The sequence below is a fragment of the Mauremys reevesii genome, linkage group 5 (genome assembly GCF_016161935.1).
Source record: "Mauremys reevesii isolate NIE-2019 linkage group 5, ASM1616193v1, whole genome shotgun sequence".
In the NCBI taxonomy this organism is placed as follows: domain Eukaryota; kingdom Metazoa; phylum Chordata; order Testudines; family Geoemydidae; genus Mauremys; species Mauremys reevesii.
The window spans coordinates 4004261-4031342 of NC_052627.1; positions in this window are offsets into that span (position 1 = coordinate 4004261).

Here is a 27082-nt window from a genome sequence, read left to right on the forward strand (position 1 = left end):
GGCACAACGCCCCCCCCACTCCCATATTTTTTTAGTTAATCTTTAAAGTCTGGCGCTAGACTAAGAGGCAGTGGGGCCAGTGACTGGGTGCTTAACTCAGTCTTAGGAGTCCTTGGCTCTCTTCCTAATTCTGTCACTGGCCTACTACATGAGCTTGGGGAAGTCACTTTGCCTCTCATTCCCCTCCCACTCTTTGTCTATTTGGACTGTAACATCTCTGAATGGGGGCTGTCTCTTGCTGCGTATTTGGAACAGCAACTAGCACAGTAGGGGCCTGAGTTCAGTTGGGACCTCTCGAACCTCTGTAATATAGTAAATCAATGCATGTCAGTGTCTCTGTGTAAGCATGCCATTGTGAGGTTCCCTCGGGATTGTCTCTCAAGGATTTCACATATGCTCATTTTACAAGAGGAAGAATGTTTTTTCCTCACCAATGCTGTGAGAGTCAAACTGGTTCTTCCCTTTTCATTAGGACCTTGGGAACATCTGCACAAGCCTGAGGTCTCCAAACTGTTCCTGTGTAACCCCGCTGTGCTCAATGGACAGTTGCAACTGATTGCAAACAATTTTTGACGGCGCATGAGACAGAAAACGAGCCAGCTCACTCTTTGATGTGCTGACTCTACTACTAACAGGAGTAAACAGCAGTAGAAATATATGGCTCTATATATGCAGAGGAGAGCAGATGTGTTGAGCCCTTTAGATTGCGAGATAGAAACTTTGGGAAAGAAACTGTGTCTGTCTATATGTTTATACAGCACTTATTACATTTTGGTTGCTACTGTAACATAAATAATAGTCACTTTCCAGGTCAAACCCAAACCTAAGCAACTTGTGTCTGGTTATACAGTGAAACAGTAGCAGAATTTGGGACATGTTCTCTAAAGTGACCTGTGGTTTTGGGTGCTCGGCTTTTGGCTCCTTAAAGGGGTCTGATTTGGAGAGGGTGGGTGTTCAGCACTTTCTAAAAATAAAGATTCCTGAAAAAGAAGCACTTAGAACCACCCATCACTTCTAAGCATCTTGGCCCTTTGATTCCAAGTACCAGGCCCATAGTCCAGAGGAAGTCGAAGAAACTTTGGAGGATTTAGTCAGAGCCCATTTTTTCTGGAATAAAAATGTAAGTTTCATTGTTTAATTTTGGGATTAATGTTAGTTGAAAGTCACAAAGCCACAGCACTTGATTGCAATGGAAGCTCCAGCCATGCAGCTTGGCAAGCTGCAGCTGAGCCCTGAGCTCTAAACTTCAGTCTAGCCTGTTTTTTCCTATTCTGAGTCTATACTGATTTCAGGCTGGTACTCATGCTGCTTTATTACACTGAGCAGTGCTTCGGAAATGTGAAGAAATGTCTAGTTTAGACTAGGTGGAGACATCGAAGGGACCTAGCCAAAATCCCAGTGCATTGAAGCCCTGTCATGCTCAGATCCTCTGTACATATCCTTCCCTCTGTCTGCTCGTAATTTGTAAAAATCCTTTGTTTAATTAATTCCCCTTGATTTATATGGCCACCAGACCTGAATTCAAAGCCTGAGACTTGAGAGGTGTGAACAAGCCTTGCATTAAAGTTGTTTCAAGCAGATTTGTCATACAGGAGGATCATGACAGCATAGCTTACCAGGGATAGAGTACAAGCAGGAGGGACAGAATGTACATAAGTTTATCTGTTGATTTCTGATGACAAGGTCTGGTTCTTTCCAATATTTCTAACATAAGCATTTATATTCATTTCCATCTAGAAGATATGCAAGAGTCTTCACCGGCACCATATCTCAAAGGCTTCCATTTTTTTCCTTTTCAGCAGCATTAATTTCCCACAATTCATCTCCCATAAATTGCTATGGAAAAAAATAAGCTTTTCACCACAATTTTTCCAAACGTTTGTAAAGGCAGCCATAGCTGAGTAAGCCACTCCAAGTCTTCATCCAAATTATTTGGACAGCTTCCGTGGTTGACTATGTCTGATCCCATATAAATGAATTTATCTACTGCCTCTACAACTTGACTGTTAATCATGATGTCCACTTGTATCTTGGTTTGGTTAATCATGTCAAAATGCACACATTTCATTTTCATTGTAATTAATCAACATTAATATAATGTCAAGTATCAGGGGGTAGCCGTGTTAGTTGTATCCACAAAAACAACAAGGAGTCCGGTGGCACGTTAAAGACTAACAGATTTATTTGGGCATAAGCTTTCGTGGGTAAAAAACCACATCTGAACCGGATCTGAAGAAGTGGTTTTTTACCCTCAAAAGCTTATGCCCAAATAAATCTGTTAGTCTTTAAAGTGCCACCGGACTCCTTGTGGTTTGTATTAATATAATGATATCACTTGACACTTAACTACCAGGTCATGCAAAGTGCACATTTAAAAGAGAACACCATCTGAGCTCTGCCCACTACTTATTTCCATTTAAACTCTTAATTTATATTCTGCATGGGCCTTGAGCTGGTTCTCTACACAGAGGTGAATATCTTACTATAGGTGAATTTCAATGGCGGAGAGACTGTATTGTTCTATGTTCTATAAAAAGTCCCATACTTTTGAGGTGCTAAGTAACAGTTTTATTAAGGAACCATTATATACTTGTATTATCATAGCACCTAAGAGGCACCAGTCACTATCGGGACCCCCTTGTGCTGGGTGTGTATAGACACATAGAGACAGTCCCTGCCCCAAAGAGCTTACAATGAGATGTTTTTAAAGCATCCAAGTGATTCAGAAGCACAAATGCTAATGAAAGTCTGTGGGACTTGTGCTCCTCAATCACTAGGGTCTTCTGAAAATCTCACCCAAGAAGAGAAGCAGACAAAGGGTGGGATGAGAAGCAGAGGTACAGCGAAGGGAAGTGACTTGCCCAAGGTCACACAGAAGGTCAATGGCAGAGCTGGATACAGCATAAGTCTTCTGATTCCCAGCCCAAGTACCTCATAAGTCTTCTGATTCTCAGTCCAAGTACCTCTCTGCCCTACCATGCAACTCTGACAACAGTTGAAAGACTCCCATTGATTTCAGTGGGTTCTAGGTGAGGGCATCATAGAGAAGCAGATACTCTGTACCAGTCTTGGACTTCTTTTCAATTTATTTTGTATAAATGGAAGTTACCTAACCACTGGGCCATGGTCTATTCTGACACAGAGCTCTCTCAGCCTCTCTTGTTGACACTGTTCCACTTGGTGTTAAATGGGCTGGAGGGAGCAAGAATGATTATAGCCAAGGAGTTAGCACACTCCCCTGTTCCAATCCCTGTTCTTCATCAGGCAGAGGCGGAAACTGAACCTGGGGCTTCCACATCCCTGGGGAATACCTTCATCATGGGGTTGAGCGTTACTAGGGAGGCCATTTTGTGTGGAATTAGGCATGTGTCTAAGCCAGTCTCACAAGAAATATCATAGGCCCCTGAGCCACCTAGCTTCAGGGGAAAGGTTCTGGCCATGGGTCACAGGCACCCTAATTTCCTGAGAGGGGAGGGGCTTAGGACACCTCCCTGTCCTATTGGCTAGTTTCCTAGATCCCTGCCTCCCATGCTGTCTTTTGTGGATCCCATTCTCAGGTGCTTCTCTTTCTCTTCATGCACTGTATCAAGAGCTAAGGTGTCAAACAAACACAGACTTTGTGCATTCCAGTGATTTCCTACAGATCCTTTGTCCCTTTGGATGTGGGTCTAGCTTCCTGTTCTTCTCTTATGTCCCCGGAGAGGGAAAGCATTATTCTTTTTTCTTGAGCCATGCCCCCTTCTTCATGCTCCACATCTCCTCTCCCCTTGCTGGGCAGAACCCCCTGCCTAGCAATCACACTTTTGACACCACACTTTTCACCAGTGGAACATGGTCATGTTCCTCTTGCTTTTCTTTTCTCTGCAAGTGAAACCACTTGTATCTCTTCCACCACATACCATGTACAAATAAGATGGGAGGTAATAAACTCTACAGTGCACGCTTTAAAGGAACATAAGAATGGCCATGCTAGGTCAGACCAGTGATCCATCTAGCTGAGTATCCTGTCTTCCGACAGTGGCCAATGCCAGATGCTTCAGAGGGAATGAAAAGAAGAGGCAAGTATCGAGTGATCCATCCCGTCATCCATTCCCAGCTTCTGGCAGTCAGAGGTTTAGGGACACCCACAGCATGGAGTTGCATCCCTGACCATCTTGGCTCATAGCCATTGATGGACCAATCCTCCATGAATGTATATAATTCTTTTTTGAACCCACTTATACTTTTAGCCTTAACAACATGCCCTGGCAATGAGTTCCAGAGGTTGACTGTGCTTTGTGGGAAGAAGTACTTCCTTATGTTTGTTTACAACCTATCAATTTCATCGTGTTTATTGTGTTACGTGAAGGGATAAATAACGCTACCTTATTCACTTTCTCCAAACCATCCATAATTTTATAGATATGTATCATATCCCCTTTTGGTCAACTTTTCTAAGCAGAACAGTCACACTGTTAAATCTCTCCTGGTTTGGAAGCTGTTCCATATTCCTAATTATTTTTTTGTTGCCCTTTTTTTGTAACTTTTCCAATTCTAATATGTCTTTTTTGAGATAGGCGACCAGAACAGCAAGAGGTATTGAAGGTGTGCACATGCCATGAATTTTTTCTCACATCCTCTACAGTGAAGACCAATGCCAAGAATTCAGTAAATTTCTCTGCAACACCTTGCCTACCTTAAGTATCCTTTAACACATTGATCATTCAGTGGCCCCACTGACTGTTTGGCCTGCTTATTGCTTCCCATGTACTAAAAATAAATGCTGGTAGTTTTTGTGCTCTTCAAATTCTAATTTATGCCTAACTATACTTTTACATTTGACTTATGAGAGTTTATGCTGCTGTATATTTTCCTCACTGGACTATCCACCTCTTTTATTCTGCTGTTTAGCCAGGGAAGAATTTTTTGGCCTCTTTCTGTGTGGTTTTTTTTTAAGTTGGGTTATACATTTAGTTTGAGCCTCTACTATGGTGTTTTTTAACAGTCTCCATGCAGCTTGCAGGCATTTCACTCTTGTGACTCTGCCTTTTAATTGACATTTAACTAGCTTCCTCATTTTTGCATCATTTCCCTTTTTGAACTGAAATGCTACTGTGCTGGGCTTCTTTGGTATTTTCCTCCATAAAAGCTTGTTAAATTTAATTACATTATTGTTGTTACTATTGAGTGGTTCAGTTATAGTCATTTATGGATGCTGTGCTCAACTTAGTACTAAATCAAGAATTGCCTCTCCCCTTGTGAGTTCCAGGACATGCTGTTCCAAGAAGCAGCCATTTAGAAATTTTGTCTCTGCTTCCCATCCTGAGGTGACATGTACCCAGTCAATGTGGGGACAGTTGAAATCCAACAATATTGTGGGTTCTGTTTTTGTAGCTTCCCTAATCTCCCGGAGCATTTCACAGTCACCATCACCATCATTCTCAGGTGGTTGGCGATATATTCCTATTGCTATACACTTATTATTCAAGCATGGGATTTCTGTCAATAGGGATGCCATGGTACAGTTGATTCATTTAAGATTTTTACTTTATTTGACTTTATGCTTTCTTTCACATATAGTGTCATTCCTTCACCAGTGCTATCTACTTACTCTGTCATTCCTATACGTTTTGTACTCTGCTATTGCTGTGTCCCATTGATTATCATCATTCCAGCAAGTTTTTATGATGCCTATTATATCAATATACTCATTTAATGCCAGGCACTGCAGTTCTCCCATCTTAGTGTTGAGACTTCTAGCAGAGCAGGTGATATCTGTAAATCAAAAGAAAATCCTTTTTAAGTAAACTGATCTGGCTGCAGATAGCACTGGGAAGATGACATACAAGGTTAGCAAGCACAGATGTGCACATTCATGAGAAGTATTACTGTGTACCAGTGGTATGGGCAGTTGCCACTTTGTCATCAACTAGGAAAAATGCAAAATGTTATCAGCCCTACTTTGCCCCACTTAATGCTAAAGGGGGGTGGCTTTTTGTATTTCAATCGCACATAGTGGTCCCAAGGTACATCAAGGGCCCTATTGTGTTAGGTGCTGTAGATCTACGTAATGCACCAGAGAGCTTACCACCTTAATTGACAACAATATTATTGCAGCAGGAGAACTAAAGCTCCAAGATATTACATGGGTCATCCAAGCATACAGAGAAAATTTGCAACACATGAAGGAACTGATTCTCCTGACTTCTAGTCCATTGCCTAACCACAAAAACCGCCTCTTCTGTGAGCAGGAGTAGGAAATTGAGAATAAATGTTTGGTGTTTGGCAGATGTAACAAGGAATGTCCTGGGTTGTTTTGTTTTTTAAAGGAATCCAGACATTCAAACCCAAAACTCATCTGTCCCCCCTCAGCCAGCACTGGGCAGATGGCAATTGCATTAGTGGAACCTTATCCCACTGCTTTATTAGTAAATTGAAAGACATGCGGATGGTGAACACCATTACAAGCGTTTTCACCAACCCTAAAAATTGTAATAATTTTCTAGAGAGCAGCTGGCTCGGAATGCTAATCAGAAATGGATGTGTTAACTTATTCACCCAAAAGCCAGCATGCTCTGTCATTGAATTTCTAACAGGGACTTTGACTACAGATAACTAGGCCTTCCAAACAAAAGTCATTTGAAATAAATTGCCCTTGCATTTTTCTCATGTAGTTCTCTGGTTGGTAATGTTTCTGAAACAGATTCATTTAGGTCTGCTCTGGGAAAAAGCTCATGTCTTTTTTTTTTTAATTACACTATACAGCCAACAAACCCCATTATCTCACCCTAAACACCAATACCCCTTTCTGTCCAAATTTGATCTGATTTTTTTTTTCTGGAACTACAGAGTACTAGCAGCTCATTCAAACACCTTAATAATAAACAATACCTCTTTCCCAGTTACTTGTAACTATATATGTTCCAGTTTTCCATGATTGTTGAATTACAGCTCAAGAAAGATGTTTTCTACATTTAATTTTTAATTCTGTTATTTCAGTGCAGAGTGTTTTTTTGTGTGGATCAATCTAATGTTTAAATATTATCCCAAAAGATCATTCAGAGTATAAACTGCGAGGAAACCAGTAGGTGGAGCCATAGTGGTGTTGTCAGACAACAGAATTATTTCTCCTTCTGTGCTTATTTTGAATGGGCTCAGACATTTTCGGCATGTACATATTTTTCATATGGAGAAAAAACACCTGGCTTTGCCTGCAGAATCTTAAACCACATCTCACTATTATCATCATGATGGCATTTAGCCATGGTAGAGAAATATTTCAGCAGGAAACAAGCTTGGTATTTCAGTGACACAACTGTCATAGGCCTCCACAAGACCCCTGCTAAATATCCTCCAGTGTGATTGGATTTCTAGTCTACAGATGTGCAAATGGCACCAAATCATGAGGCTGGAGTTTAATTCAAGCTATGTATAAGTTCTATGCTCTGTCCCTCTCACTGGACGTACATACATGCACCACATATGTGGAGGTGGGATCTCTGTGATAAATTGCAGAAGTAGGCAACTCATTTCCAGAGCATTTGAGCATCAACAGCTCCCCCCCAAAGTCAGATTTATCATGCCTTCTCTGCCTGCCTCACTTGCACTCTCCCCATTAATCCATCTTCTCCAGATCTCCTGCTAATGGGGCTGACCTCAGAGCATCCCAGCCAGCCTTCTATTTTAGACAAGCCACCTGCCAGAGATGCTTTCCCTTCTCACCCAGGCCACGTTTACACTTACCTGCTGGGTCGGCGCAAAGCATGACATCTTGTTCGGTTACGAACTATCTCTCTCTTTGATAGTTCGATACCGAAACCGAAGCGTTAGTTCTCCTCTACTACCAGGCCCAGAGATTCTCAGCATGAGTGTAGCTGGGGTGGGTCCAGCATATCAGGATTAATTCAGCCACTGCACATGCCTAATACTGTGCCTTCATGATGGTGTATCTGATTAGACAGATGGGTGAAATCCATGCCCCCCTGCCAGGATGCAGAGCTGCTCCCTAGCTGCTGCAACTGCACCAGCTTATGGGCTGGGCTGTGCCAAGACAAGGGAGAAGGTCAGGAGGGTGGCTGCTAATTCTGTACACAGCATTTAATGTCTGGGTGTGGTGTGCATTCTGCCCGATCCCTCCCACATCCGGGTAGCACACCTCTCCTCTAGGGGGAAACACGTGTTGCACCTTTGGGGCTGCTGGTGAGTACATAATGCCTCCCGTCATCATTATCTGGGCAGGTCACCACCTCCTGAAGTGGGGAGCATGGGGCAGAGGTGGGCTGGAGATCCACGTTCACACCAAGCCAGTGGCTGGGGTTTTGCCCTCTCCTGGACTGAAAGTATATGGCTGCGGGGGTTGTATGGAAAAAACAGGGATGTGGATCCATCTTCTTTAGGAACAAGGCAGAGACCAGCAGCTCCGGCCTCTCAGGATGTCAACGAGCCTTCAGATCATTCTGGTAACCACTGAGGTTGGCCCTGATCCTACCAGTGGCTCTGCACAGCAAGCCCCTCAAGAGGCTTGTGGAATTCCATTGACGTCAAAGGGACTCTGTGGGACATAACGAAGTCTATAAAAGAATGAATGGTCTAGAGATGGTCGATCAGGAGCCTCTGATCTTCCTGTCTCACAACACAAGGGCCAGGGGATATTCAAGACTGAAAGATGGCGCATTCAAAACCAAAAGAAGGAAATACTTTGTCCACACAACACATGTTTACACTGGAATTCGATGCCATTGAGACTGAGAAATTAGCAAGATTCAAAGAGGGATTGGATCATTAAATGGCTAACAAGAAGATCAAGAGATATAATGGGAAAACTGTGGAAGAGATACACAATGTTATGCTTCATGTGTTAAATCGTTTTCTAACGACCGAGGGATTAGGATGGGACCTTCATGAAACAGATCATGCCCTAACTGCTACTGCCGGGCTTCTTCAGCCTTCCTCTGAAATATCTGGAGCTGAGTGCTGCTGGAGACAGGACATGGGCTGGATGGCCCATGAGTCTGATCAAGTCCAGAAATCGCAAGGCAGGATCACAGAGCACATGAGGACCCAACGGTAAGATCAGGGCCTTGGTTCCACTTTGGCTTTTATTGAAGTCAGTTGCAAGATTTCTGTTGACTGCAATGGAAACAAGATCAGGCCCCTACACTGGCTCAAGCAATGGAGATGTATCTCCTCGTCTAACAGCCATCCATTCCCTCCAGTATCAATTTTGCTGAGGCAAAATGTGCCATGTCCTGATACATAACAGATTTGCTTAGATCTCCTTTATCCCACACAGACACAAGATAATTTAATACTTTAGAGAAAGTGTCAGTACTAAATCACATACTTTCCCCTGACTGCGCTATAAGGCATCCCACTGCCTGGCAGGCAGCGAGACAGATACATCTTTGTGTTCCTAGCAGTGACCCGCTACTTTTTATTTGTGTGTTAGGAGGTGGAAAGGAGCTGGGTTTCACATTAATTGCTGAATGTAAAGGCCTGTAATAAGGCAAGCCAAGCTTCCCTCTTAGGTATTTATGATTTTGAACTTGCTGTTGGAGAAAAGAGGGTAAAAAGACACTTGTGGGCACAAAAATCCCTTGACAATGTAAAAAATGGTCCGTAACTTCAACTTTGTTTCATTATTGAAGTTGGTGAAGCTGCACTGAATTAACAGCAGTGTCACCAGGCCTCTGATACAAGCCCTTCTACTACATTCCCCCACTTGTTTGTGTTTTTGTGGGGAGGATGTTCACCCATCGTCCCGGAAAAGCATAATGCGTGGACTGAAGATGACTCAGTGGACTAAACACTGTTATGTGGTCAGCTTACTTTATCATCTACATATTCATGCCCCATCTGTCCCTTAGTCTACACATTCCCTTGTACAACCAATGGACAGCTTTCATTTTCCAATTGTTTTCAATCCCTGATGGTGGACCTGGGCGTGTTAGGCCTGGGACTTTTATTGGGGGATGTAGTTTTATGATTGAGCCTTGGGGGAACTCACAGATAATTAATACATATGAATAATATGGATGTGGTGTATATATGCGTAGTGTATATGGGTATGTATGTATAGTATGTATGTGTACATATGACACCACCTTATATTCAAGCGTAACAAGCCTTCTCCAGTTTGGTGTTATAGTTTGGCCCTATTACTTTGGTGCCGCACATAGCAACACATTCCTATTGGGGCAATTACAGTTACCACCTGTATTATTATTGGGGTAGGCTGAGTGCTTTGAAATACCGGGTGAGGCATTATTACAGTGTGCTCCACAGTGCTCTGTAAAGGAGAAGTAAAACAGAAATTTGGAGTAGTGACATTACAGATGAGGCCTTTATATATAAATGTCTTGTAATTAGTTACTACGCAGTACTGTCCATGTCCATCCATGATATAGGTTGGCCTTACTGCTGGTTATCACCTTCTGGCAAGCTTCCCTGTTCCATGGCTTGCATTGCTCTGTGATATACCAGTAGTAGATATAGATACAGTTAGTTCTTGTAGATGCTGTTTTCCAGACAACCTACTGAATGGACAGTAACCAATTTGTCAAATATTGTGGTGTCAAGATGTAGTATTGGTACCCAGACACTGAACAAAATTGTTTTTGAGTAACACGTGCCTCATTTAGGATGCAGTATCACTGATCCCAAAGTGTGACCTGGTACTACCAGGGAATTTGTTTACCCAATTTGTAGTTACTGTGTAACTTAATTTCTTTACCAATTTGTTTTTCTTGCCTTCGTGTTGTTTGCTGCCATTCGTTTGTTGATTTTTACCTGTGTGTTGGTTAAACAGTTTAGCAATGCTATGCACATTGTAAATGTTGTACAGCAATAATACAGTTGCTTTTACACAGTAGTCAAATTCAAATTAAATGACAATTTAACTTGGTCCAGCTAGTGGTTTTTAGCTGATTTCCAGCTCAATTGTCCATGGTAGACTTAGGTGCGTTGACCAGTCTCTTATTTATAAAGCACTTCATTTTTTTTTTCTTCATGCTTGGGGGTTCCTTCACTGTATACTGATAGTTTCTGGTGTCTATGTGCTGGTGTCTTTGGTCTGTGGGATGCAATCTTAAACAGCTAGTTAGTTAACATAATAAAGGTTTTAGGTTTTTTTTACATTTCTTCTTGTTTTAAGTAACCCAAATTTAATACACAGATTAACTAAGCCTGTTTACACTGTAATGGGGACCAAGTCTTTTATAACACAAGCTCTACTTTTGCAATTGTTATACAGACATTCATTTTTACTTCAAGTGCATTACTAATATTTTATACAAAATATAACGCTTAAGTGCTAGAATAGATGCTCACAATCTTCTATGAGAAGGTGTATTGCTTTCCTCTGCTGAGCACTCTGTTTTAGCAAAAGAGTTAGTAACATAATTTTTCCCCAAGATTTTTAGAGTTATTTGTTTGTGATACCGATTCCACTTTTAACTGTTTAGAAGCACAAACTTTAACAACCATTACTTCCCTTTAACTTAACATAAAAGAAAAGTGTATAAAAATTAAACCAAGTATAAAATTAGACCAAAATAAATTTTAAATGCAAGTCTATGCAAAAACTTTAAGAGTATTACATTTTCATGATGCTGTGTTGAGTTTGGGAGCCAAAGGTGGAAACCTGTTGAAATTGTTTGGTTAGCTTTATGCCTAAATTGTTATTTTTAAACATTTTGCTATGACATTCTTATAACTACATTTAAAAGTGCAAACAATTTTATAAAAACCCAAACAAGAAACTGACTTTTTGTTAATATTACCTTTATCTTAATGTTGAGGTTTCCCCTTATATTTTTTCTTTGAATATATATATATAAATAAACAATATATATATAAACAACAACCATGTGATTAATAAAATATAATTATTTTTGTTTGCAATTGCATTATTTGTTGAGGCAGAAATATATGTACATATATTAATAACTGATTTTTTCTGAACTTTTGAAAAAATGGTATTAATAATAGTATGATGGTTATACCCCAACCTTAATATTAAAATAGTGTGGTACCACTTATATATATTTTTAAAATGTAATAAAATTGACTTTTGTTGCAGCAAAATAAAAATAATAAAAAGTGGTCACATGACATACACAACATACAACACAGGACAACACACATGACCTACAGGACAAATTTACAATTAAAAACAAATGGTGCCAAAATTCTATTTATAACTATACAAACTAAGGCATTAAGAAGTTAGTTATTAAAACAATGCATTAAAAAAAACAAAACCAGACAGATAAACAACAGGTTTAAACATTTAAATAAGCTACTTATTACCTTATTTAAAACTTTTAAATAAAAATTGATAAGAAATCATATTAATATTTGACAAATTTGTTGTATTAATTTAGTGACTTAAGGCATTTTCCATTACTTTATTTTAAACTTTATTTTAAAACTCTGATACATGATAATAAGGAAATCCTGTGTTTCAAATATTAGTCAATGGTTAGAATGAGAAGCAGAGTCTGCATTTCTGTTGCTTGGCAACCATATCTTCAAGAAAGTTAGGAGTAATTCCAGCTGTTGCATTCCTGAAGGGTTAAAATAATTAATTTATTGGATTTATTTAAAGTAAAATTTGTCCTTGTTTTCTCTTTGTCTGATTGTTGTTTTATTCTGCTTTCAATTGCTTTATCTTTTGGAGGTTTCTCTAAAAACTATAACTTTCAACTTTTACAACAAAGAGAGAGAGCAGAAGTGAGGAGAGGCAGGGCAAATGAGGGGTGAAGAGCAACCTAGGAAGGTAGGGAGGTGTGAGCCAAGAGAGATTAACTCTATCAAGGTATCTTAAGATACAGGCAGCAGCAGTAAGCTTAGCAAACTGAGAAAGGATATAGGGGGAAACTTAAACCAGTATGTAAAAATATTTGAGAAAGAAGATTATATTTTTAGCTCTGAGTGAGGACTGTGGTTTCGGGAGTCAAAGCAGTTGGAAACCCACACGGCTGGGAATCTGGACCCCTGGTTTTATTCTGGCTTTGGGAAGAGAGTGGGGGTAGTTACCTGCTCTTGTAAAACCTGATTTTGTTCCTGCAGTGTATGTTGCTTTTGTGTGCGTGCCAAACGGATTGCAAGAGTGCCCTTTTTTGCTGCAGTTAACTGTTTTGGGGCAACTCCATCTGTTAATGCAGGGTCGCCGCTTGTGTAGGGAAAGCCCCTGGCGGGCCGGGCCAGTGTGTTTACCTGCCTTGTCTGCAGGTCCGGCCGATCGCGGCTCCCACTGGCCGCAGATCGCTGCTCCGGGCCAATGGGAGCTGCTGGAAGGAGCGGCCAGTAAGTACCTCGGCCTGCACTACTTCCAGAAGCTCCCATTGGCCCAGAGCAATGATCCGCGGCCAGTGGGAGCCGCGATTGTCCAGACCTGTGGACAGGGCAGATAAACACACCGGACCAGCCTGCCAGGGGCTTTCCCTACACAAGCAGCGACCCCTGTTTGAGAAACCCTGTGTTAATGCATCAATTCTAGGTGTTAACTCGCTCAATTTTGGTTTTTCATTTTGAAATTCTTTTTTATTCACTCCCCTGCATTCCAGTCGCAACTCCTGTCTCCTAATGTGCTCTGTGAACCATTCCATTGTTTCCTTCATCTGATTTACCAATCCAGTGATTGCTGTTTGCTACTTTTTCCTCCTGTGCACTTACTTCTCCCATTCTGACATGCACCAGTTTAAGTTTAACTGGAACCTGACTTTAATCACAAGGTGATGGTTGCAATGCAGTGGACCCGTTTCATCTTTTAATTTTGCAAGGGCCACCTTTTTCCATTTCTGCCCCATTCTTCAGGCACAGGGGAGCTACCTGAAGCCTGCTGTTGATCACAAATATTTATAACGGGATGACACACCTCTTTTTTGCAGGTTCCTTACAGCAGTTTCCAATCTTTTATTGTGTTATTGTGCTTGCTGTCTCTGGACTGCTTGCCACCCGCTAGGAGAGCAGGAGCATCCCAGGGTTCTGGGGCTTCTCCTGCTTCTTTTAACTCTTTCTTTGTTTCTGTTACTTGCCCTGCCAGTTTTGTAGTGTGCTGTCTTAGCCATTTAAGAGCCATGGTTATAGGCTGCAATATTCCACATTTCATAGCTACAGGCTCTGCCCTAGCCTTGCAGATTCCATTCTATGGTCCTTTCCCACTATATTTTTTAAATGCATATGGACCTCTTTTGCTAGCAACTCAGAAAGTCCATACTTTATGAATCTTTGTGGGGATTTTTAGAGAAGCGTTAAGGAGGTTCCCTAGCATGTAGTTTTCTGCTCTATTAGATTGCGATTCCTACAGAGGGCAGCTCACTTACTTACCAGATCAGCAGTCGGGGTCACCAGTACTGTCAGATGTTGCTAGATGTTTGGCTGTGTGTGTGTGTATTCTCACTGTGTGCTGTCCCACTTCTACGCAGACAGTTAGCACAGCAAACCTCGAGTGAACCGCCCAATCACCACAAGATCTGTTAAGGTATGAAGGCACCCAGCCAGGTTTATTGTCAACAAAGCATGGTCCTAGCTCCCCAGATCAATACCTACAGTTATACTAGCACATATATGCCCATGGCAATGGACCAGCTCAGTGAACGGTGGGACTTTCCATTCTCCCCTCGGCTGGCAAAAGACACTCCCTCTGAGACTCCATTTTATACACCAATGCAAACGAAATATGTATTGCCCCTCTGATGCAGTTAGCTGACATCCTCTGATGTAGCCAGTTACCACCCATCACCTTGTACATCTCTATCCATCACACTGTCATCCTGACCTTATCTTTAGGATGGATCAGTGTGTTCTTGTTATCTTTGGGGGATGGGTTGGTATCAAGGTGTTCTGGTAACACCCTCTGGATTCTGCTTGTGTGAATACTCTGTGCCTAGCACCTCTTAGGAACGTGTGTTTCTGCAATATCAGCCCTGTTCTTTCCAGATTCTGTGAGCTTGCAAGCAGGCAGAGCCTGATTTCTGCTCACTTTGCTTCTTTACTTTATATCAGCAAAATTTGACCATTACTTTAGTTCAGGCCTCAGGCTTCATACCAGGCCTCTGATAAGTCTCAAGCCCTCTTTCTACTACAAGCAGCTGATGACCCAGACTGTTGTTTTCATTCTAAGATGCTACCGCCTGTAAAAAAAACCATGAAGGCATGTTTGGCGCCAGAGGCAGCTGCATTTTCAGTGGTAGTTAAAGTGGATTCCTACACTGGATTAGGATGTCACTTAATTGAGGTTACGTGAAGTGCTTTGAGACACTGTGACATGAAAGACACAATATAAATGAACGATGATGTTACTATTGTGCACTGAAACTTGGGAGTCCTCATCAATTTTATTCTGGTTAAGCAATCCATTTTTGTTAAGTCAGGTTGTTAAAAATCTACTGTCAAGCGCCAGAAATTGCCTTCTGTCGCACCTGAACATGTCTGAATGCACTTAGCCCCCTGGCGATGCTGAGAACAAAGAAATTTCCTTTCTTACAACCAATATGTCATCTGAATGCAGAACACACCAAACTCACAAGGTGTTGAGAGCAAGTCTGCATGGTAGGAATTAACTGTTTTGCAGCATACATTTTCAGTACCTTGTGCTTGAAGCTGCACTGGGGACATTTGTAAAATGCTTCCCAGCACTCCTAAGATCAGTGGTGGCCCTAGAGTGAACAGACCTGTATGTATCAGAGGGGTAGCCGTGTTAGTCTGGATCTGTAAAAGCAACAAAGAATCCTGTGGCACCTTATAGACTAACAGACGTTCTGCAGCATGAGCTTTCGTGGGTGAATACCCACTTCTTCAGATGCAAGTGGTGGAAATTTCCAGGGGCAGGTTTATATATGCAAGCAAGAAGCAAGCTAGAGATAACGAGGTTAGTTCAATCAGGGAGGATGAGGCCCTGTTCTAGCAGTTGAGGTGTGAAAACCAAGGGAGGAGAAACTGGTTCTGTAATTGGCAAGCCATTCACAGTCTTTGTTTAATCCTGAGCTGATGGTGTCAAATTTGCAGATGAACTGGAGCTCAGCAGTTTCTCTTTGAAGTCTGGTCCTGAAGTTTTTGCTGCAGGATGGCCACCTTAAGATCTGCTATTGTGTGGCCAGGAGGTTGAAGTGTTCTCCTACAGGTTTTTGTGTATTGCCATTCCTAATATCTGATGTGTGTCCATTTATCCTTGTCCTTAGAGACTGTCCAGTTTGGCCGAGGTACATAGCAGAGGGCATTGCTGGCATATGATGGCATATATTACATTGGTGGACGTGCAGGTGAATGAACCGGTGATGGTGTGGCTGATCTGGTTAGGTCCTGTGATGGTGTTACTGGTGTAGATATGTGGGCAGAGTTGGCATCGAGGTTTGTTGCATGGGTTGGTTCCTGAGCCAGAGTTACTATGGTGCGGTGTGCAGTTACTGGTGAGAATATGCTTCAGGTTGGCAGGTTGTCTGTGGGCGAGGACTGGCCTGCCACCCAAAGGCCTGTGAAAGTGGATCATTCTCCAGGATGGGTTGTAGATCCCTGATGATGCGCTGGAGGGTTTTAGCTGGGGACTGTATGTGATGGCCAGTGGAGTCCTGTTGGTTTCTTTCTTGGGTTTGTCTTGCAGTAGAGGCTTCTGGGTACACGTCTGGCTCTGTTGATCTGTCTACTGTAGTTTTGAAAATGCTTGGTGGAGATTTTGTAGGTGTTGGTCTCTGTCTGTGGGGTTAGAGCAGATGCGTTGTACCTCAGTGCTTGGCTGTAGACAATGGATCTTGTGGTGTGCCGGGATGGAAGCTGGAGGCATGAAGGTAGGCATAGCGGTCGGTAGGTTTTTCGGTAGGGGTGTGTGTGTTGTGTCCATCAATTATTTGGAAGTGGACCTCCCGTGTAGATTGTCAGGCTGAGGTTGATGGTGGGGTGGAAGCTGTTGAAATCGTGGTGGAATTTTTCCAGAGTCTCTTTCCCATGGGTCCAGATGATGAAGATGTCATCAATGTAGCGTAGGTAGAGAAAGGCGTGTGTGGACAGGAGCTGAGGAAGCGTTTTTCCAGGTCAGCCATAAAAATATTGGCATATGTGCCACTGATCTGGAGATATATATTGTCATCAAATTTGAAATAGTTATGTCTGAGGATAAAGGCACAGCGCTCCGCACCCAGTTGTGCGGTGGCATCATCAGGGCTACTGGTCCTGACAGCTTGTATTCCATCAGCGTGTGGGAGGTTGGTGTAGCGTGCCGCTACATCCATGGTGGCCCGGATGGTGTGTTCTGGAAGGTCACAATGCATTGTAGTTTCTCAGGAAATCAGTGGTGTCACGGAGATAGCTGGGAGTGCTGGTGCATAGGGTCTCAGTAGAGAGTCCACATATCCAGACAGTCCTTCAGTGAGAGTTCCATGCCCCGAGATGATGGGGGTCCAGGATTTCCAGGTTTGTGGATTTTGGGCAGTAGATAGAATAGCCCTGGTCGGGGGGCTAAGGGTATGTTGATTTTTTGTTTGTGTGTTAGTGTAGGTCCTGAGTAGATGGTTCAGTTCTTTAGTGTATTCCTCAGTGGGATCTGAGGCAGTGGCCTGTAGAATTTGGTGTTGGAGAGTTGTCTGGCGGCCTCCTTTTGATAGTCAGACCTGTTCATGATGACAACAGCACCTCCTTTATCAGCCTCTTTGATTATAATGTCAGGATGGTTTCTGAGGCTGTGGATGGCATTTTAGGTTATGAGGCAAGCGATGTGTAGGTTATGAGGCAAGCGAATTTCCACAATTTCTGCCTGTTCATTTCGACCCTCAGGAGGAGTCCATGTGGAGTTCTTCTTTTTGTGCTGTTGGTGGGAGGGTAACTGTGTATCAGTGCGCTGTTCAGTGTTGTCCTGAAAGTACTGTCTTATTTTAGTGAAGTCCGTTTGTATGGAAGTTTGGTTATTGATGAGAGTCTCCAGGTTGGAGGCTCTTTTTGATGTTTTCTGTTTTGCTGTATGGAGGCTGATCAGGTGGTTCCTCAGTTTCTTTGATAGAGTATGGCATAATCTCTCACTGTGGTCTGTGTAGTATGTAGATAGCAGTGGATTTTTTACCTTTAGTCCATTTGGTATGATGTCCATCCGTTTGCATTTGGAAAGGAAGATGATGTCTGTCTGTATTTGTGCAAGTTTCTTCATGAGGTTGATGGATTTGATCTGTAAAAGCAACAAAGAATCCTGTGGCACTTATAGAACTAACAGGCGTTCTGCAGCATGAGCTAGATGCAAGTGGTGGAATTTTCCAGGGGCAGGTTATATATGCAAAAGAAGCAAGCTAGAGAGAAACTGGTTCTGTAATTGGCAAAATTCACAGTCTTTGTTTAATCCTGAGCTGATGGTGTCAAATTTGCAGATGAACTGGAGCTCAGCAGTTTCTCTTTGAAGTCTGGTCCTGAAGTTTTTTTGCATGGCCACACCCTAAGATGCTGTATTGTTGTGGCCAGGAGGTTGAAGTGTTCTCTACAGTTTTTGTTTTGTGTGCCATATCTGATTTGTGTCCATTTATCCTTTTCCTTAGAGACTGTCCAGTTTGGCCGATGTACATAGCAGAGGGGCATTGCTGGCATATGATGGCATATATTACATTGGTGGACGTGCAGGTGAATGAACGGTGATGGTGTGCTGATCTGGTTGGTTAGGTCCTGTGATGGTGTTAATGGGTAGATATGTGGAGTTGTTAGTTGGCAGGTGTTTTGCATGGGGGGTTGTAGCCGTGCAGTTACTGGTGAGAATATGCTTCAGGTTGGCAGGTTGTCTGTGTGGGGCGACTGGCCTGCCACACCCAAGCTGTGTGTGTGTGGGATCATTTCTTGAGGATGATGGATCCCTGATGGATGATGCGCTGGGGTTTTTAGCTGGCTGGGGTGTGTGATGGCCAGTGGAGTCCTGTTGGTTTCTTTCTTGGGTTTTCGTTTTGGTATAGGGTGGTGTTAATGTGTCCATCAATTATTTGGTAGATTGGTCCAGGCTGAGGTTGATGGTGGGGTGGAAGCTGTTGAAATCGTGGTGGAATTTTTCCAGAGTCTCTTTCCCATGGGTCCAGATGATGAAGATGTCATCAATGTAGCGTAGTAGAGAAGTGGACAGGAGCTGAGGAAGCGTTGTTCCAGGTCAGCCATCTGATCTGGAGATATATATTGTCATCAAATTTGAAATAGTTATGTCTGAGGATAAAGGCACAGAGCTCAGCAACCAGTTGTGCTGTGGCATCATCAGGGATACTGTTCCTGACAGCTTGTATTCCATCAGCGTGTGGGATGTTGGTGTAGAGTGCCTCTACATCCATGGTGGCCACTGAGGAATACACTAAAGAACTGAACCATCTACTCAGGACACTCCCTACACTAACACCGGAACAAATCAACATACCCTTAGAGCCCCGACCAGGGCTATTCTATCTACTGCCCAAAATCCACAAACCTGGAAATCCTGGACGCCCCATCATCTCGGGCATTGGAACTCTCACTGAAGGACTGTCTGGATATGTGGACTCTCTACTGAGACCCTATGCCACCAGCACTCCCAGCTATCTCCGTGACACCACTGATTTCCTGAGGAAACTACAATGCATTGGTGACCTTCCAGAAAACACCATCCTGGCCACCATGGATGTAGAGGCACTCTACACCAACATCCCACACGCTGATGGAATACAAGCTGTCAGGAACAGTATCCCTGATGATGCCACAGCACAACTGGTTGCTGAGCTCTGTGCCTTTATCCTCAGACATAACTATTTCAAATTTGATGACAATATATATCTCCAGATCAGTGGCAATATGCCAATATTTTTATGGCTGACCTGGAACAACGCTTCCTCAGCTCCTGTCCACTCACGCCCCTTCTCTACGCTACATTGATGACATCTTCATCATCTGGACCCATGGGAAAGAGACTCTGGAAAAATTCCACCACGATTTCAACAGCTTCCACCCCACCATCAACCTCAGCCTGGACCAATCTACACGAGGGTCCACTCCCTAGCACTACGGTGCAAATAATTGATGGACACATTAACACCACCCTATACCGAAAACCACCGACGCTTATGCCTACCTTCATGCCTCACCACAAGATCCATTGTCTACAGCCAAGCACTGAGGTACAACCGCATCTGCTCTAACCCCACAGACAGAGACCAACACCTACAAAATCTCCACCAAGCATTTTCAAAACTACAGTACCGAAATAAGGAGACAGATCAACAGAGCCAGACGTACCCAGAAGCCTCCTACTGCAAGACAAACCCAAGAAAGAAACCAACAGGACTCCACTGGCCATCACATACAGTCCCCAGCTAAAACCCCTCCAGCGCATCATCAGGGATCTACAACCCATCCTGGAGAATGATCCCACACTTTCACAGGCCTTGGGTGGCAGGCCAGTCCTCGCCCACAGACAACCTGCCAACCTGAAGCATATTCTCACCAGTAACTGCACACCGCACCATAGTAACTCTGGCTCAGGAACCAACCCATGCAACAAACCTCGATGCCAACTCTGCCCACATATCTACACCAGTAACACCATCACAGGACCTAACCAGATCAGCCACACCATCACCGGTTCATTCACCTGCACGTCCACCAATGTAATATATGCCATCATATGCCAGCAATGCCCCTCTGCTATGTACATCGGCCAAACTGGACAGTCTCTAAGGAAAAGGATAAATGGACACAAATCAGATATTAGGAATGGCAATACACAAAAACCTGTAGGAGAACACTTCAACCTCCCTGCCACACAATAGCAGATCTTAAGGTGGCCATCCTGCAGCAAAAACTTCAGGACCAGACTTCAAAGAGAAACTGCTGAGCTCCAGTTCATCTGCAAATTTGACACCATCAGCTCAGGATTAAACAAAGACTGTGAATGGCTTGCCAATTACAGAACCAGTTTCTCCTCCCTTGGTTTTCACACCTCAACTGCTAGAACAGGGCCTCATCCTCCTGATTGAACTAACCTCGTTATCTCTAGCTTGCTTCTTGCTTGCATATATAAACCTGCCCTGGAAATTTCCACCACTTGCATCTGAAGAAGTGGGTATTCAAGCTCATGCTGCAGAACGTCTGTTAGTCTATAAGGTGCCACAGGATTCTTTGTTGCTTTTACAGATCCAGACTAACACGGCTACCCTCTGATACTTGACACCATGCAAGGCACTGCATTTAGCCGTATGGAGGGAAATCCATCAACCTCATGAAGAAACTTGCACAAATACAGACAGACATCATCTTCCTTTCCAAATGCAAACGGATGGACATCATACCAAATGGACTAAAGGTAAAAAATCCACTGCTATCTACATACTACACAGACCACAGTGAGAGATTATGCCATACTCTATCAAAGAAACTGAGGAACCACCTGATCAGCCTCCTATACAGCAAACAGGAAAACATCAAAAAAGAGCTCTCCAACCTGGAGACTCTCATCAATAACCAAACTTCCATACAAACGGACTTCACTAAAATAAGACAGGAGATCTACATCACTCACTTCACCTCTCTACAAAGGAAAAAGGACTGTAAGCTGTCTAAACTCCTACCTGCCACATGGGGCCACAACCATGGTACCTCTAACCCACCCAGCAATATCGTCAATCTATCCAACCACACACTCAGCCCAGAAGAAACGTCTGTCCTATCTCGGGGACTCTCTTTTTGCCCCCACCACCCACCAACATGATACAGTTCTGCGGCGATCTGAAGCCCTACTTCGCCGTCTCCTCTCAAAGAATACTTTCAGGACAACACTGAACAGCGCACTGATACACAGTTACCCTCCCACCAACAGCACAAAAAGAAGAACTCCACATGGACTCCTCCTGAGGGTCGAAATGACAGTCTGGACCTATACATTGAATGCTTCAGGCAGAAATTGTGGAAAAACAACATCGCTTGCCTCATAACCTAAGTCGTGGCAGAACCAATGCCATCCACAGCCTCAGAAACCATCCTGACATTATAATCAAAGAGGCTGATAAAGGAGGTGCTGTTGTCATCATGAACAGGTCTGACTATCAAAAGGAGGCCGCAGACAACTCTCCAACACCAAATTCTACAGGCCACTGCCCTCAGATCCCACTGAGGAATACACTAAAGAACTGAACCATCTACTCAGGACACTCCCACACTAACACCGAACAAATCAACATACCCTTAGAGCCCCGACCAGGGCTATTCTATCTACTGCCCAAAATCCACAAACCTGGAAATCCTGGACGCCCCATCATCTCGGGCATTGGAACTCTCACTGAAGGACTGTCTGGATATGTGGACTCTCTACTGAGACCCTATGCCACCAGCACTCCCAGCTATCTCCGTGACACCACTGATTTCCTGAGGAAACTACAATGCATTGGTGACCTTCCAGAAAACACCATCCTGGCCACCATGGATGTAGAGGCACTCTACACCAACATCCCACACGCTGATGGAATACAAGCTGTCAGGAACAGTATCCTGATGATGCCACAGCACAACTGGTTGCTGAGCTCTGTGCCTTTATCCTCAGACATAACTATTTCAAATTTGATGACAATATATATCTCCAGATCAGTGGCAATATGCCAATATTTTTATGGCTGACCTGGAACAACGCTTCCTCAGCTCCTGTCCACTCACGCCCCTTCTCTACTCGCTACATTGATGACATCTTCATCATCTGGACCCATGGGAAAGAGACTCTGGAAAAATTCCACCACGATTTCAACAGCTTCCACCCCACCATCAACCTCAGCCTGGACCAATCTACACGGGAGGTCCACTTCCTACACACTCGCGCATAAATAATTGATGGACACATTAACACCACCCTATACCGCTATGCCTACCTTCATGCCTCCAGCTTCCATCCCGGGCACACCACAAGATCCATTGTCTACAGCCAAGCACTGAGGTACAACCGCATCTGCTCTAACCCCACAGACAGAGACCAACACCTACAAAATCTCCACCAAGCATTTTCAAAACTACAGTAGAAATAAGGAGACAGATCAACAGAGCCAGACGTGTACCCAGAAGCCTCCTACTGCAAGACAAACCCAAGAAAGAAACCAACAGGACTCCACTGGCCATCACATACAGTCCCCAGCTAAAACCCCTCCAGCGCATCATCAGGGATCTACAACCCATCCTGGAGAATGATCCCACACTTTCACAGGCCTTGGGTGGCAGGCCAGTCCTCGCCCACAGACAACCTGCCAACCTGAAGCATATTCTCACCAGTAACTGCACACCGCACCATAGTAACTCTGGCTCAGGAACCAACCCATGCAACAAACCTCGATGCCAACTCTGCCCACATATCTACACCAGTAACACCATCACAGGACCTAACCAGATCAGCCACACCATCACCGGTTCATTCACCTGCACGTCCACCAATGTAATATATGCCATCATATGCCAGCAATGCCCCTCTGCTATGTACATCGGCCAAACTGGCCAGTCTCTAAGGAAAAGGATAAATGGACACAAATCAGATATTAGGAATGGCAATACACATCAACCTGTAGGAGAACACTTCAACCTCCCTGGCCACACAATAGCAGATCTTAAGGTGGCCATCCTGCAGCAAAAAAACTTCAGGACCAGACTTCAAAGAGAAACTGCTGAGCTCCAGTTCATCTGCAAATTTGACACCATCAGCTCAGGATTAAACAAAGACTGTGAATGGCTTGCCAATTACAGAACCAGTTTCTCCTCCCTTGGTTTTCACACCTCAACTGCTAGAACAGGGCCTCATCCTCCCTGATTGAACTAACCTCGTTATCTCTAGCTTGCTTCTTGCTTGCATATATAAACCTGCCCCTGGAAATTTCCACCACTTGCATCTGAAGAAGTGGGTATTCACCCACGAAAGCTCATGCTGCAGAACGTCTGTTAGTCTATAAGGTGCCACAGGATTCTTTGTTGCTTTTACAGACCTGTATGTGCCACTCGCTTTTCAGCAGGTTTAACCAAGTCTAATGGAACCAGTGATAAAAATGTCACCACTACGGTTCCAGAGGGTTTAATACTGACTCAGTTGAATCAGTAGGACTGTTTTGTTTCCTTAATTTTCCCAGTTGTCTTTGTGAACCATGGAAATTGCAAAGAAACCATATGTGGACTGAAACTGTAGGATGAAGAATGCTCACGGTTCACATGGAAATCAACTGGGGTTGCAGCTTCTCAGCATCTCTCATGAACAGAACCTAACTGAGTAAGATTTTTACTCATGGCAATTTTATGATCCATGAATGCATATTCCACTGTAGCAAATAAGGTATGGGACAACTCACTTTGAGGTCAATGGCAGAAGTCCCATTGATTTCAGTGGGCACAGGATCCAATGTAAGATACTGTTTCTACCAACTGATGAGTACGCACTGAGTGGACTGAACTATTTCTTGTGTGGGTTTGCTGTGGGACGATCTGTGGCTCACCTGATTAAAAGGGATCCCTCATATACTCCAGGAAGCTCCTCCATCATGACAGCAACAAAGAAACTTATACCTACAGTATCTAAAAGACTATCAGCAGGGAGTTCTAATTAGTCCATCATAAAGATGAGATCGTTTTCTTTGGTTGTAGGTGTGTGGTGGGGGGAGAAGGGGCAGAGGGACAGCAGAATATTTAGTTCAAAATCGATTATCTGCAATTGGCAGAAATTTCCTCTACTCCCTCCCTGAATAATTAGGAGCCCACATTCAAATATCTTCCTACATCCTTGCTAACTAAGCCAAAACCCAGCTATGTTTGCTACCCAACTATGCCATCTCATTATAAGTAGTGAAAGAATGAGCGGGTGGGGGGGGAGCAGATGTATTTGTCATGTCGTTTTCCCTGATTCCCGTTGCTCATCTGAACCTGATGGCCTGCGGGACTGTTGAGTGACATACCTCCCAGCTATCTCTGAGATTCAAGGACAACCCTGTGTTTCCTCTCCATTTTGAAGTGTTGCTTTCTCTCTTAAGACACGTACAGCTTTTATATTTCTGGGATCCTTTAATATGGAAGATTTTTATCATGCAGGCCCCGCAATACTTATAACTCTGTGTATGCTGATTTTAGGCACGTACACCTACATGAATTAAAACACATTTTAATAGACTGTCTTTGATATTCATCATCTTTGATATTCATCATTCAGAGAAAAATGTAGGCTGCCTCTATTATCATGTTATGGGAATGAAACCTGGAAGTGTTTATTATCACTCTATTCCTAGAAGATAAAGCCCGTTACAGCAGTGGCTCTCAACCTTTCCAGACTACTGTACCCCTTTCAAGAGTCTGATTTGTCTTGCACACCCCAAGTTTCACCTCACTTAATAACTACTTGCTTACAAAATCAGACATAAAAATGCAAATGGTTCACAGCGCACTGTTACTAAAACACTGCTGACTTTCTCCTTTTAACCATATAATTATCAAATAAATCAGTTGGAATATAAATATTGTACTTACATTTCAATGTGTAGTATATAGAGCAATACAAACAAGTTATTGTCCGTGTGAAATTGTAGTTTGTACTGACTTTGCTAGTGCTTTTCATGTAGCTGCTGTAAAACTAGGCAAATCTCTAGATGAGTTGATGGACCCCCTGGAAGACTCCTGCGTACCCCAGGGGTACACGTACACCTGGTTGAAAACCATTGCTTTAGAGTAACTAATAGGAAATCAGAACTCTACTTGCAATGCTTTTTGAGCGGTATAGCAGACAAGTGGCAGTTTTCAGTATTGTTTTTATTAGTCCCCTGCAATGTCACATAATTCCTAGAACACGAGCGACAGTATTTGCTATGATATTAAAGACAAGCACTAAACAGCACTCAGTTGTCCCATTGATGACTCTGGTATAAATATCTAAATGGAGAGAGAGGCCTTGTCTACATTGCCCACAGTTCAGACTAAAGGGGGGCGAATAACAGCATGCACCAAAGTGCTGTGCTGTAATTCTCCTGTGTGGATGCTGTGGGTGCCAGCTAAAAGGTTCCCAGTTCACATTAACATAGTCCTGTTTGAAGAGGACTTTGAGGAGCACTGCTATTCGCTCCCCCATAGTCTGATCTGTGGAGCAGTGTAGACATGGCCAGAGAGACAGATACACACCATGGTGATATAAGGTTAAATATCAGTAGAAACTATTGAGATCAGGGTCTTTGTGTTTGCACAGCATTTAACATTATGGTGCTTTATTGACAGCTAGGGCCTCTGGCCGTTACCACTGTATAATTAATAAAAATAATAAATCCAAGGCTAATTTATAGCTAAGATAGCAATGCAGCTTATCTATCCTATTAATAGTATTGCTATGAAGTATCATCAAAAACGTATATCTATCCACTTTCCTTCTTACATCTGTAAATAGGTTGCAGTATAGATTCACAGCTCTCAATATGTAAATAATTTAATACCAGGGCTAACAATTCGTAGGAGGCTTCTCTTACACAGTATTTTTATCCCCATCAAAATCGGAAATGACGCTTCTCCATATTTGCCACTCACATTGTCAATGGAGGATGGGCAACCACTTTTATTTACCTTAGAAATATAACACTGTAGACAAAATAGGAGCTTGTCTAAGCCAAAAACATAGGTTAGAAGAATAAATTGCTCAGAAAAAGTAAAGTGATGTGATTGCTTCAGATATGTAGAAACAACTGATATTGATCATACACCTCTGTATCTTGTCAATGACCTTTTAGCATTCAATATTGCTTTCTAAACAATGGAAGAAGGCAATCCAGAAATCTAGATGTGTGACCAGAAGAGGAATGATCAGGGATTGCCAAAACTCCAGCAATAAAGCATACGCTAAACCAAAGCAACCAAAGAGAAAAGAAAGAAGCAAGGATATAAATTACTGGTTGAAACCAACCCCTTTCAAACCCTTCAAACTGAACATCAGAAACTTTACAATGACACGGCTCGGGTAGACATCTGCATTTTAGATAAGTGAAGGGACTGCTGTGGACGTTTATTTTGTATGTATTGAAATATATTTGTATGTATATTTGGTTGCTGAAGAGCTAACAGTTTAATGATCATTTGGATGTCTTTATTATTAGTAGTTTTGGATTTTACAGTCTGTTCCAAACATTTCAATTGTTGTTAT